This window comes from Scyliorhinus torazame, chromosome 19, assembly GCF_047496885.1.
Source record: "Scyliorhinus torazame isolate Kashiwa2021f chromosome 19, sScyTor2.1, whole genome shotgun sequence".
In the NCBI taxonomy this organism is placed as follows: Eukaryota; Metazoa; Chordata; class Chondrichthyes; order Carcharhiniformes; family Scyliorhinidae; genus Scyliorhinus; species Scyliorhinus torazame.
In genome coordinates, this window is record NC_092725.1 from 35,423,239 (window position 1) to 35,437,469 (window position 14,231).

The 14,231-nt window shown below is 48.6% G+C and overlaps 1 long non-coding RNA gene across 1 annotated transcript in view; it reads left to right on the plus strand.

The window, feature by feature from the left end:
• Positions 1-14,231, plus strand: part of LOC140395898 (uncharacterized) — a 101,425-nt gene that overhangs the window by 20,845 nt on the left and 66,349 nt on the right. The gene's annotated exons all lie outside the window — the stretch shown is intronic.

Sequence of the window (14,231 nt, forward strand, 5' to 3'; positions counted from 1 at the left end):
GGGTCAGGATCTTGGCTGTGGTCTTTGCCGTGTTCGTTCTGGATGGGAATGCCTCTACCCATTTCGTAGAAGTGTCTATGATGACTAATACGTATTTGTAACCATTCCTGCAAGGAGGCAATGGTCCTATAAAATCGATCTGGAGGTTAGTCCAGGGGCCGTTAACGAGGCGCGTGTGACTAAGCTGAGCCTTCTTGGCATATCTGTCCGGATTGTTCTGGGCACAGATAAGGCAATTCTCCACATAGTGCGTTACGTCTTCTTTTAAACTTGGCCACCAACAGAGCTGCCTGAGGTGGGCTGTAGTGGGATCAATTCCCTGAAGTCCATGACTGTCATGGAACAAACAAATGAGCTCATTCCTGTCCTGTTCAGGAACCACATAAAGGGTGTCTTTTGACACCACACCGTCATGTGTGGCCAGTGCATTTTTAAATCGATCATCGGGGGCTGGAAAGTGTCCTTTCAACATCTCCCTGAGATTGTTATCCTGCTTCTGGGCCTGCACTAAATCCTGAATATTAGTCTGCGAGACCTGAGCTGCATTCACTGGTGCGCTTTCGAGGGGTGTCCAAAAATATCCGTGCCTGGCACCTGCTTTTGCCAGTGCGTCGGCCTGTACATTTCCAGGGGGGGAGGAACGGTGGTGACTTTGAACTTTAACGATTCCGAATGTCCTGTTCTGTGCTTTTTCTAAAATGTGCCGGAGCAATGGGGCTGAAGAGAGGGGTTTTCCGTCTGCGGAAACAAATCCTCTTGCTTTCCGCATGGGTAGGAATTATGTAAGGCTGTTGCAGACATAGAGGCTGCCTGAGTATATGTCTGCTGGGCTGGGGAAGGAATCTGGGTGATCCACAATGTACGCAATGGCTGCTAGTTCTGCCGCCTGCACGCCTAAGTGGCCTGGTAGCTTTAGTGATATTTCTTCTAGAGCGCATCTCTGCGCGTCCTCGACATATATGCCACATCCTGTAATGTGCTTCCCTTCTAATATAGTGGAAGAACCATCTGAAATGCATATATTCTTAAAGGTTCGCACATGTCTGTGGGCTGGGGGCTCTCGGGTGAAGTACCTTTCTTTCTGGCGGGTGTTATCGCAATCAAGGGGCCTGTGTTGCAGTGCAGTGCGATGATTTCACATTCATGGGGGTGCCTGGGTACTGAAGGTTATTGACTGAGAAAGTGTGGGTCTTGGTCCTTTTAACAGTGATGTCCCGTCCCTGCAAAAGAAGGGTCCATCTAGCTGCTCTAATTAGACTAACTGGACCATCCTTGAGTCGTCCATCAAGTAAAAGTTGGGTGGGTGTGTGTTCTGTGAGGATTGTGATGGGGTTTATTCCGGTTATGTAAGAAAAATACTGAACTGCGAGCAGGTGCCTTTCACAGGCCGAAAATCCTGCTCCACAGGATCCAAAAGTCTGGAGGCGTAAACCACGGGTCTTAACTGTTCGTGCCGTTCCTGGAGGAGCACGGCCGAAAGGGTGCGGTCTGTGCTAGCTATCTCTATAGCGCAAGGGGAAAGCGGGTCTGGAACTTGTAGTGCGGGGGCTGCAATGAGGGCTCTTTTCAAAGCATCCACAGCATCCGTATGCTGCGGAAGCCATTCCCAAGGGGCTCCTTTCTTTTCCGAGAGGGGTGCTGCCTTGCTGGCGAAACCGTCAATGTGGTTTCGGCAGTAGCCAACCAGTCCTAGAAACAACCGGACGGCTGAAACATTCTGGGGAAGGGGCAATTTGGCAATCAAGTCAATTTTTTTGTGCTCGATCTTGCGTTTACCGTGCGTGATAATTGTACCCATATACATCACTTTGTTTTCCAAAATCTGGGCCTTTTTGGGGTTTACTTTACAACCAATTTTCTGTAGGTGTTCCAGGAGTTCGGCCAGAAGCTCGTTGTGCTCTGCCTTGGTGTCTGTCTGCAGTAATAGGTCATCCACATACTGGACCAGACATTCGGGGCGGAACATTGCGATAATCCATTAGCCAGCTGTCGGTGGAAAATGGAGGGGGAGTTGTGGAATCCTTGTGGAAGACATGTCCACGTGTACTGCTGACCTTTAAAAGAGAAGGCAAATTTGTATTGGCACGCTTTTGCCAATGGAATGGACCAGAATCCGTTACTGACGTCCCAAACCGTAAAGTATTGTGAGTTGAGTCCCTGTTTGAGCATGGTCTCGGGACTTGTGGCTATCGTGGGGGCTGCTGCGGGGGTTACTTTGTTGAGTTCCCGGTAATCGATGGTCAGTCGCCATGATCCATCGGGCTTTCTCACTGGCTTAATCAGGGCCTTATTAGTAGAGGCTATTGATCGAAGTACGCCCTGCTCTAATAAGCTGTCGATCACTTTTGAGATTTCTCCCTCTGCCTCTTGGGGACATCCCTATTGCTTTTGGGGTCAAGGGTCAGGTCCTGTGATTTGAACGGAACCAGTCATCCGGCCACAGTCGTCTTTGTGGGTCGCGAATGCTGTCCTGTGCTTCTGCAGAACGGCCCTAACCTGTTGTCTGTGCAAATTGTGGTTGGATCAAACCAAAATTCACGGACTGCGCTAATCTTGTTGGCGTATTCGCCTATTGTGAGCATTGCGGGGGCTCTTGTGGATTTTGCCATTCTCCAGACACACTGGTTTACTGGATCAAAGGACAAGTTGTGGGAGTTCATAAAGTCAATTCCCAAAATGTGTTCTGCTGTGTGGGGCAGGTCGACTAAGACGATGGGGTGCTTGGTGGTGATGTTGCCGATTTGAATGGGTACAGGGGCTGTGATGTGTCCCTGCTGTGAGTGGCCTGTAAAGCCGCTGAGGGTAATGGTGGCTGTACTGGGCCACGTGTCTTTCTGGAATATGGTGCAGGAATTGATTGTGGTGCAGGACCCTCCTGTGTCCCAGAGAAATTCGATGGGCTGCCCCCGTATCGTTGCTGCAACTACTGGTCAGCCAGACCTATACCAAAGGGTGTCGCAGACCCAACTGGGGGAGCCCGAACACCGTCAGTCTGTTCCGTTCAGGTCCGTCTGGTCTGAACGGGTGCTCACACTCTGTATGGGCTCTGTCCTATTCTTATTCATAGTGCCTGCCTGCTGGGCTCTCTGTGGCTTTCCTGGGGCATTGCATTCTCGTGCAAAGTGTCCTAACTGTCCACAGTTGTAACACTCCTGTGGCTTTTGTGGGAGGATGTTCCTGCCTTCGTTCACCCACGTGGCGTTCTGGTGCGTTTTTATTGCTTGGATGTCTGCTTCTGCCTGCTGTTCCTCGGGTTTCCTAACTGCAGGTTTGTTTTGAACAGACTGCTCCCAGGTGCGGGACATTCTTTTTAAAACCCATTTCTCATTGTGGGCTTCCTCTGAGGGGTCATAATTCGTACAGGCTTTTTGTCCTGCCTCTGTGGCATGGGAGATAAGGGTGCGGGCCCATTAGGCCATACTGTCTTGGGACAAATGGGCACGTTCTAAATTTCCAAAAACTGCCGTGAAATGAATCCACAGGCGTCCAGCAAACGCTGTGGGGTGTTCTGTCTTTTTCTGCCTGCACTTATTCAGGCCTTCTACGGGGTCACCTCTGTTGTAGCCGGTCACGTCTAGGATCGCTGCGTGCATCTCTGCTAGGGTGCCTCCTCCTACATTCTGTGGGTCGGGAAGGGCTGCTACGACCGAAGGATCTAAGCTCAAAACTGTGAGCTTCACGTGCTCACGCTCGTCCAGGCTGTACATGGTCGCCTACTGCTTTACTCTAGCAAAGAAGTGGTGGGGGTCTGAGGTGGGGAGGAATGGTGTGATTTTCTCGCACCCGTCCCGTAATTGGGTCATGGTTAAGGGGGTGGTGTACAGGAATTCCGTGTCTCCTTCCGATGTGACTGTGCGGTGGGTGGTTACTGGATTCATTGGTGCCTGAATTATCTGCTCTGTGGGGGGTTGGGGCACTTTTCTCTTCTGGGGTTTTCCTTGCGCACATGTTCCCTAACATATCTATGCGCAGTCTCATTTAATTCTTCGAAATCCGGGCCGTCTTCTGTATCTAACTGGGATCCAAAGGTGCTCTGGAACCCATTCTGAATTGAAAGTAAAGATTGTAGTTCTGCAATCTGCTTCCGGCACTTATGCGTGATCTAGTGAGCTTTGTCTGTGCTCTGTGGTGGTAGTATGGAGTGCTCATAATGCTGCTTTCAGGTCGCTACACTGCCTTTGCAATGCCTCTACCTGTTTCTCTGTTTCTTCCTTACCAGGACTGCATGTTGCGTGTCCTGATAGGCCTTTTCATACTGTGTCTGGAAGCTGCTTAGGTGCGCCAGACAAGACTGGTGTGCCCACTTGGCATCATCCACCTCTCCGTACTTTGCTGCTAACTTCCTTCTTAATTCTAGGTTCTCTTTCTCTATCTCAACAGATCGACGTTACTCATTCGATGTGTCTCCTCTCTCTCTTTACGGAGCATCCGAACGATCTCCTCTGTGCCTCGCAATTGTGCCAAACAGGACACGATTACCATCGGCTTGCGAGCTTTTCCCACGCTTTCCTTATGGATTTCGCTCAGGTTCTCCCACCAAGTATGTCCAAGAGTCCCGGGACATGTTTCCTCATTTTCACAGAATTTGCTCCAAAGGGGCCATCCTTTCCCTTTGAGGTACTTTCTGATTTCCTCTTCCCAAACATGACACTGTCCTACTCTACTGCTGGTCGTTGCGACCACGAATTTTTCGGGGTTCATGAGGCTTTGCATTGCCTGCATTGCCATCTTTCCTCTCTAAATACTTCTCTTAAAATTTGGAACAAGGGGTATTAAGGCAGTTTTGTTGCAACAAAAATCAATCAGTGTTACCTTATAGCCCTGTTAGTAACGCATGCATTCACACACTTCCGAATTATGAGGATTGATCAGAACTACTTGAACACTTGTGGTTTTTCTGTTAACAATTGGATTTCTAATTCAAATTTTTCGGTTCTCCCGGAGTGGAGCGGAGTCCCGAGCCACTTCTCGATCGGGTCCCATCAGGATGTCGCCAGTAATATGTTGCTAACTTTTGGTTGGCTCTTAAATAGTAATTTGCTCTGTTTGTTTAACCTTCGCTCTAGAGTCGCCGGGCATCTTTATGATACAGCCACGATGTTCAAGTTCAAGGAATTATCAATAACTCATCACATCAATTAGTAAGATTCAAATCAAAACACATTTATTATACACAATAAATCACTACTCATGCATAAACTCTACTTTCTAGGCTATTCCTATCACTAAAAGGCCTATACGTAGCTTCGGACTGGCCCACCAGGTCAGGGAACAAATGGCCTTTCATTCAGGTCCTGAGTCTGCAGGATTCAAAAGACGGCATCGACTGGTAGCTAGGTGCGCCTATCTCGTAGCCAGCGTTGACTTGAGACTTACTTGGTTGGCGGCAGCTTAGACAGGTCACTCTCACGGGTTGATTCAAGTTGCTGAGTGACCCTGCCAAAGAAGGCCGATTTGAACTTGGGGGTTTTACTTTATAGTCTGCAGGGGCCTCCTGCCCTTCGGGGCGGACCCCGTACCTGGTCCCAAGTGATTGGACTGCATTCCGATCACTTGGATCGATTTCTCTAATACTGGAGTTCCCTGATCGTTGGGCGGTCCCTTAATGTCCGTTGGCCTTCCTTTGTCTTGGCTCCTGCTGGCGCCGAGGAGTCTGGCTTGGCTTTATTCACCTTAACTGTTGCCATTGTGCCTTGGAATCTGGCTTGGCTTTATTCACCTCAACTGTTGCCATTGTGCCCTGGAATTGCTCATTACTATGCAGATGGCTGCTGGTTTCAGTGCTGCCTGGTTCCTTACAGGTTCCTTACAATACACATGATTTCTGTATTTGCTCGTCACTTGGATCGATTTTTCCAATACTGGAGTTCCCTGATCGTTGGGCGGTCCCTTAATGTCCGTTGGCCTTCCTTTGTCTTGGCTCCTGCTGGCACCAAGGAGTCTGGCTTGGCTTTATTCACCTTAACTGTTGCCATTGTGTCTTGGAATCGCTCATTACTATGCAGATGGCTGCTGGTTTCCGTGCTGCCCTGTTGTTTTGCAGGTTCCAATATACATGATTTCTGTATTTGCTAGTCTTTGCCTGTGTTGGCTGAATTTCCCTTCAGCTTTTGCGGTTCTCCATTTTAAGTCGGGAAGTGGCCAACTCAAATTAAGCTTTTTGGGTAGAGTTTCTGATTAAAAAGTGGACAGCTACGTTGCTAGGTATTTATTAGCGACCCATCGATAGTCAGCAGGAAATTGAGAAGCAAATGTGATTTCAATATGCGGAAGGATGTAAAAATATATGAGGATAATTATATTAAGTGATTTCAACTTTCCCAAAATTAATTGGGATAACCATCATGTTAAGGGCTGAGATGGAGTTGAGTTCTTAAAATTTATACAGGAGAACCTTTTAGCTCAATATGTTGAGGATCCAGAGCAGCACGGTGGCGCAATGGCTTAGCCCTGTTGCCTTACGGAGCCGAGGTCCCAGGTTCGATCCCGGCTCTGGGTCACCTTGAACCTGTGCCCCCTTGTAATTTATAATTGCACCCTTGGAGAAGCCTCTGACTATCCGCCCTGTCTGTGTACCATCTCATAATTGTGTAGACCTCTTTCAGGCATACCCTCAGCTTCCGTCTTTCCAGTGAACACATTCCTAGTTTAATCAATCGCTCCTCATAACCAGCACCCTCAAGACCAGGCAACATCCTGGTGAACCTTCTTTGTACTCTCTTCAAAGCTTCCACATCCTTCTGATAATGTGATGACCAGAACTGCACGCAATACTCCAAATGCGGCCTAACCAAGGTTTTATACAGCCGCAACATGATTTCCAAACTCCTGTACTCAATGCCCTGGCTGATGAATGCAAGCATGCCAAATGCATTCTTAATCACCTTGGCCACCTGTGTTACCACTTTTAGGGAACTGTGGATCTGCACGCCCAGATCCCTCTATATGTTAATATTTACAGTATAATTCATACCTAGATTTGATCCTCCAAAATGTATCACCTCGCATTTGTCCGGATTAAACTCCATCTGCCATTTATGAGCCCACGTCTCCAATCTATCTATATTCTGTTGTATCGTCTGACAATCCTTGGTACTATGAGCAACTCCGCCAAGCTGTGTGTCATCCAGTAAGGATGGTAAAATGCTACACATAATTCTGGGTAATGAAGCCGGACAGCCGGTTGATGAGTTGGTGGAGGAGTATTTTAGTGATAGCAACCACAAAGCGCTTAAATTTAAACTTGTTATGGACAAAGAAGTAGACTAGCTGCAAAAAAAGGTTTTGGATTGTGGGAGAGTAGAATTTAACAAAATACGGTAGGATATGGCCAAGATAGACTGGATTTGAATTTATGGGACATTGGCAGTGTTGTGTTGGGTGTTCTGGATCCGTGGAACACATGCAGGTCACCAACACTTGAAATAGTGCAACACTATTTTATTGAATCATTAACTGTTTAACATACTCTGACTGTGTTAATACGATACTAGCTTCAACTAAAGATCTTTGCCTTGTCCTAACCAGCCGATGCACTCAGCACATGGAGAATCTCTGTGTTGCAGGCTGTGAGCTCTGTCCTCCTAACTAGCTGCAACTTGAATGAGTGGGAACTCTGATGCCCGCTGTCTTTTTAGTGCGTGTGATCTAACTGGTGATTGGCTGCGGTGTTGTGTGTGTTGATTGGTCGCACTGTATGTCCATCAATGTGTGTCTGCAGCATGATATACTGGTGCATATTATGACATCCCCCTTTTATAAAAAAATGTACCTGTGTGGCAATAAATAGTGTATGGTGAGAATGCCCCTGACTACGTGTGTGTGAAATATTTACAGGACTATGTACATGAGAATTAAGCTATTTACATGGGAAGGTACCTGGTGCAGAAAAACAGTATGTCACGAGAATAACGAGGTGAACACTATATACAAACCATATAAACGATTAAATGGAAGAACAGAACAAATCAGAAAGTCCATAAGTCCACAAAGTTCACAAATTAAGTATCTGAGGTGGGCGACGAATTCTGGTTGACCACCTCAAGGGTGGGTCGGGAGCCGCTGGCCGAGGAGCGGGCTGGACTGCATCAGAGTGAGGAGGATGCAGAGTGACCGGGATCTTTGCATAGTCCATCGCAGGGTCAGCAGGAGAGCGAGGCGACAGTGGAGGATCACGTAGCGAGCGCGGAACGAGACGAAGGGCACATCGATTGCGGCGCAGAATGGAGCCATACGGTAGACGAACCAGGAACGAGCGGGGGGCCGCCTGCCAAAGGACCACAGCGGTTGCAGACCAGCCACCATCCGGAAGATGGATGCGGACACTGTCACCTGGAGCCAGAGCAGGGAGATCAGCTGCACGGGAGTCATGAGCCGCCTTGTGCCGTGCACGAGACAGCTGCATCCGTCGAAGTACCGGAACGTGGTCGAGGTCTGGGACATGAATGGATGGCACCGTCATCCTCAGCGTGTGACCCATGAGCAGCTGGGCTGGCGACAGGCCAGTGGAAAGTGGGGCGGAGCGATAGGCCAGCAAGGCGAGGTAGAAATCAGACCCAGCATCGGCAGCCTTGCAGAGGAGCAGTTTGACTATGTGGACGCCCTTCTCTGCTTTGCCATTGGATTGGGGGTACAGGGGACTGGATGTCACATGTGCAAAATTGTACCGCCTGGCAAAGTTGGACCATTCCTGGCTGGCGAAGCAGGGGCAATTGTCCGACATCCCCATGAGTGGGATGCCGTGTCGAGCAAAGGTGTCCTTACAGGCACGGATGACTGCAGACGATGTGATGTCGTGCAACCGTATCACCTCCGGGTAATTTGAAAAGTAGTCCACAATCAGGATATAGTCTCTACCCAGCGCATGGAATAGGTCAATGCCCACCTTGGTCCAAGGTGACGTGACCAACTCATGGGGCTGCAGGGTCTCACGTGGTTGGGCCGGCTGGAAGCGCTGACTGGTGGGGCAGCACTCTGTTGGCTATGTCGTCATTAATGCCGGGCCAGTACACTGTCTCTCGGGCCCGTCGGCGGCACTTTTCCACACCAAGGTGGCCCTCGTGTAGCTGTTCCAGGACGAGCTGGCGCATGCTATGCAGGATGACAATGCGGTCCAGTTTCAGAAGAACCCCGTCTACTACCGCCAGATCATCTCTGACATTATAGAACTGAGGGCATTGGCCCTTGAGCCACCCGTCTGTTAGGTGGCGCATGACACGCTGTAGCAAAGGGTCAGCCGCGTCTCGCGGCGAATTTGGACGAGGCATTCATCCGTGGCAGGTAGATTGGAGGCCACATGGGCGTCAACCTGGCAGACAAATCCAGCTGGGTCACACGGAGTGCCCTGGAGAGAGCGTCGGCAATGATGAGGTCTTTGCCTGGGGTGTATACCAGCTGGACGTCATATCACCGGAGCTTGAGAAGAATGCGCTGGAGGCGAGGCGTCATGTCATTCAAGTCTTTCTGTATTATATTGACCAGCGGGCAATGGTCGGTCTCGACGGTGAATTGAGGAAACCCGTACACATAATCGTGAAACTTAACCACACCGGTCAGAAGGCCCAGGCACTCCTTTTCTATCTGCGCATAGCGCTGTTCCATGGGGTCATGGAACGTGACGCATATGCAACGGGGTCCCATGATGAAGCCTCATCATGTTGCAGGAGCACGGCCCCAATGTCAGATTGGCTGGCATCGGTCGAAATTTTGGTCTCTTTTGCTGGATCAAAGAAAGCTAAGACCGGGGCCGTGGTGAGTTTGGTTTTGAGTTCTCTCCATTCACGCTCGTGGGAAGGGAGCCATTGGAAGTCTGTCGTCTTCCTGCCCAGTTTCCTGAGAGCAGTGGTATGAGAGACGAGGTTAGGACTGACTTCCCTAAAAATTTGACCATGCCCAGAAATCGGAGGACCGCCTTCTTGTCCTCTGTCACTCTCATGGCTGTGCTAGCAGCAACTTGTTCGCATCCGGCTGCACACCAAACTGGGAGATGTGGTCCCCGACGAACTTGAGTTCCGTCTGACCAAAAGAGCGTTTGGCCCTGTTGAGGCGGAGGCCATGCTCACTTATGCGTTTGAACACACGCTGGGGGCGACTGACGTGTTCCTGCGGGGTGGTGGACCAAATGATTATGTCATCGACATAGACACGAACACCTTCAATGCCTTCCATCATTTGTTCCGTGATCCTATGGAACACTTCTGAAGCAGATATGATCCCAAACGGCCTCCTGTTGTAGCAATATCTGCCAAAGGGGGTATTGAATGTACACAGTTTCCTGCTGGATTTGTCGAGCTGGATTTGCCAGAATACTTTTGAAGCGTCGAGTTTGGTGAAGAGCTTGGCGCGAGCCATCTTGCATGTGATCTCTTCGCGCTTCGGAATTGTATAATGCTCCCTCATGATATTGCGATTCAGATCCTTGGGATCAATGCAAATTCTCAATTCGCCGGAAGACTTTTTTACACAAACCATGGAACTGACCCAGTCGGTTGGTTCCGTGACTCTGGAGATCACTCCTTGGTCTTGGAGGTCCTGCAGCTGCTGCTTGAGGCGGTCCTTAAGGGGTGCTGGGACCCTGCGAGGTTCGTGCACCACAGGCTGTTTCAATAAGATCTTGTAGGTTTTTGGGAGCGTTCCCATACCTTCGAAGACGTCGTGGTGCTGGTCGATGATGGCGCCGAGTTGCGCCCTGAAGTCAGCGTCCTGAAAGGCAGAGGTGTCATCAGGAGAGAGAGAGTGAACTCTCTGAACTAGGTTCAACAGCTTGCATGCCTGCGCGCCAAGCAGGGGGGCTTTCAAGGAGCCCACCATTTCAAAAGGAAGGATGGCTTTGCGTGACCTGTGTGTCACTTCAAGTTGGCACGAGCCGCTAGCAGCAATGCCATTGCCATTATAATCCAATAGCTGGCAGGCTGATGGAGGGATGGCAGGTGTGACACGAAGGCTTTGGACCATGTCAGACCATGCAATGAGATTGGCAGAGGCACCAGTGTCCAGGCGGAATCGTATTTGGCACCGGTTGACCGTCAGGGTGGCACACCACTCATCGTCTGGATCGATGCTGTATACCGACAGCGGCTGGTGTCTTTGCTTTGGGGACAGCCTGTTTTTCGTCACGACAGCGACTCAAAAAGGAGCCTTTGGGTCCTCGGTGTCACTGGTGTGTGGGAGGTCGGAATCGGACTCGGTGACGGTGGGTTGAATTGCCCGGACATTCCTGCGAGGCTGGCTGAAGCGATATGAATTGGCAGGCTGAGCTGCTCGGCAGCAGGCAGCATAGTGGCCAAGTCTGCCACATCGTAGGCATTTTCGAGATTTGGCAGGGCATTGCCGTTTTAAATGGGCGGAGCCACAGTTGCCGCACGTCGTAGCGTCAGCGGTGCGGTCGTGCGTGGTGCACGCCTGCGCATTACGTTCTTCAACGTCGCCGTCCCCTCCTTTTGTGCGCGAAAAGCACGCAAAATGGCCACCCTCATCCAGGCTGAGGCCCTGGAATTACTCAATCACTTGGATCTGTTCTGCCTCATGGGGACCTTGCCGCGCCGTTTCAGCTGCTTGGATGTGGGAATACCTACTCGTGGTGTTTTCGTGTAAGACACAGGTCTCAATGGCGGTCGCTAGGCTGTGCTGCTTTACTTTGAGGAGCTGCTGTCGTAGAGGGTCTGACTGAACACCTAAAACCATCTGGTCGAGTATCATGGAGTCGGAGGTGCAAGACTGCGCAAGTATGCGGACGTGCGTGGGAAAGAATTGGAAAGGTTCATCCTTACCCTGCAAACGCTGTTGGAACACGGAGCGCTCAAAACTTTCATTCAACTCTATGCTGCAGTGAGTGTCAAACTTGAGGAGGACCGTCTTGAACTTAGTTTTATCTTCATCATCCACAAAGGTGAGAGAATTGAAAATGTGGATGGCATGGTCTCCGGCCGTGGAGAGGAGGAGAGCAATCTTCCTGGTATCCGAGGCGTCCTCCCTGTCTGTGGCCTCGAGGAAGAGCTGGAAGCGCTGTTTGAATATCTTCCAGTTGGCCCCTAGGTTGCCAGCAATGCGGAGCGGCGGCGGCGGGCTGATGTTGTCTATGTTGCAGGATGACGGAATGCTGGCAGAAGGCAGATCACTTGCAGTGTTAAACGTTTTAGTTACCATTGTATGAAGAGTCAATAGTCCTGTTCCTTTTCACCTAACACCATTTATTTCACTTCCACAGCCTCTGCACAAAACTCTTAACAACACACCACCTCCCACAAGGGCCACCTGAAGCCCCTTTACCTATCAGTGTCAATCATTGGATACTTAACATAAATGAAACAACTAATTGCAATGTCTCATAATGCATTACTTTACTCTGAACCCATTACTTAACGGTCTCCCCTTCCTTGGAGAAAAAAAATAATTAGGTGAAAACAAAATTTAAAGAAACTCAAAAACACGCACACAATATCCCCCCTTCTTATTTTCAAATTTTTTTTGTTTTGAAAAAATAAAATCACAGAAACAGGCGCCCTTCATTAACGATATCCGAAAGTTAAATTTCTGTCACTATCTGAGATATATAAAAGGCCATATTCACCGCCTCTACAAAGCTTAACGTCTCAGCAGCCAAAGTGCTTTTGACCACTTTCCTTATTTTCTTTGTTTCCCACACAAGAGGACAACATTTACCATTGTTCCCCAAGAGGAAAATTATAAAACCTCCTGTGCTTGATTTGTATAGGACGCATCACTATAAACTATGAATTTCAAGTGCCTAAGGTCACCTAAAACCGTGAACCTCAAAACACACTCCTGCATTTTTAGTTTGGCCAAACGCTTTATTTACTCTTATTATGTCTTCAACATTGGGATCATTCATTTTTGTACTCCACTCTAAGACATCAAAACTCATGTCCGATCTAGTCTGTCTACCTAACCAATTCAGTTGCCCAATTATACTTTGCAGTTGCTCTTTTTCCATCTTTGAAACCTTGCATCTTTTTGTGAAAACCCGGCCACAACTAATTGCGATTGGGCTGATGCTTTCCAAATAAGATTGCTGATGTAAAGGTGACCCTAACTTTTTCCGATTTCCAGTCCAATATATGTATATGCACCGGAAGCCTGACTTCCGACCTTGAATTTTTTTCTCAAACCAGAGATTACAAAAGCTTCAAAATCACTAGTCCCACCCCACAAAAATTATTTGACATGCATCATAAAGATGCCAGAAAGGTTCCCTTTATAGTGCCAGTAAAACATTACCGGATCTACTTTCAACTGGTAACAGCCTAACTTTAACAAAACTGACTTTACCGAAAAATACCAGACTCTAGATGCAACATTTAAACCACATACACATTTGTTCAACTTCCAGATTGCCCTTTTCTGTGTTAACTGCTTCTTTAGGAGGACGGAGAAAAATGTCTCTCTGGAGCTGATGCCCCTGCAAGAAGGCAGCTGTTATATCTATAGATTTGCATTCCCATGCCTTTGTGGCTAAATGAAGATCTTTAAAATTAACCTTTCCTGCTGAAGGTGAATCTACCCTTAAATCCTGATCTTCTAAGCTTTCTTCAAATCCCATTGCCACAAGCCTAGCCTTTGCCTTATAAGTTCCACCCGGAAGAACCTTTTCCGTGCAAATCCATTTGTGGGACAGAGCTCTTTGGCCCTTTTCCGGTACTTCCATGTATACCCCAAATTCACTCCAACTATGCAGTTCTTGCTGTTTAGCATCTTTGATAACTTTTCATATAATTTATTGGAATGCACCATAATCTCACGTGCTTGTGGGCTTCTACTCCTATTAGTATTCGTAGTCTTACACATGTTCCGAGACCTTGATAAACTACGTCCCTTCTCCCGCCTGGTAACTTGTTCTATACTGCTACTGCTTGATACTTCCGATCTGCTGTGGGATGTCCTTTCAACATTCTCGACCTTTTCCTGCAGACCTGTTCACTAACCGATGTACTATCTGAGTTGGCACTGCGTTCCTGTGACCTCCATTTTTGAACTTCGTGTTCCCAATCCATTGTCTTAACTCCCTCCCCTGAATGCTGTACATTCAACCAATGTTTATACTTTCAAGTGGCCTTTCCTGCTCTAATAACAATCGCATCCTTCCATTCAGGCAAGTATGTCACCTTTGTACCAACTTTTGGTAGTTGTCCTTTCGGAAAAATGGCCTGATCCCAGATCTTAAGGTCCACAACCACAATGTTGTTAAAATCCCTGGCCAAAGGTAGGGTTACTAT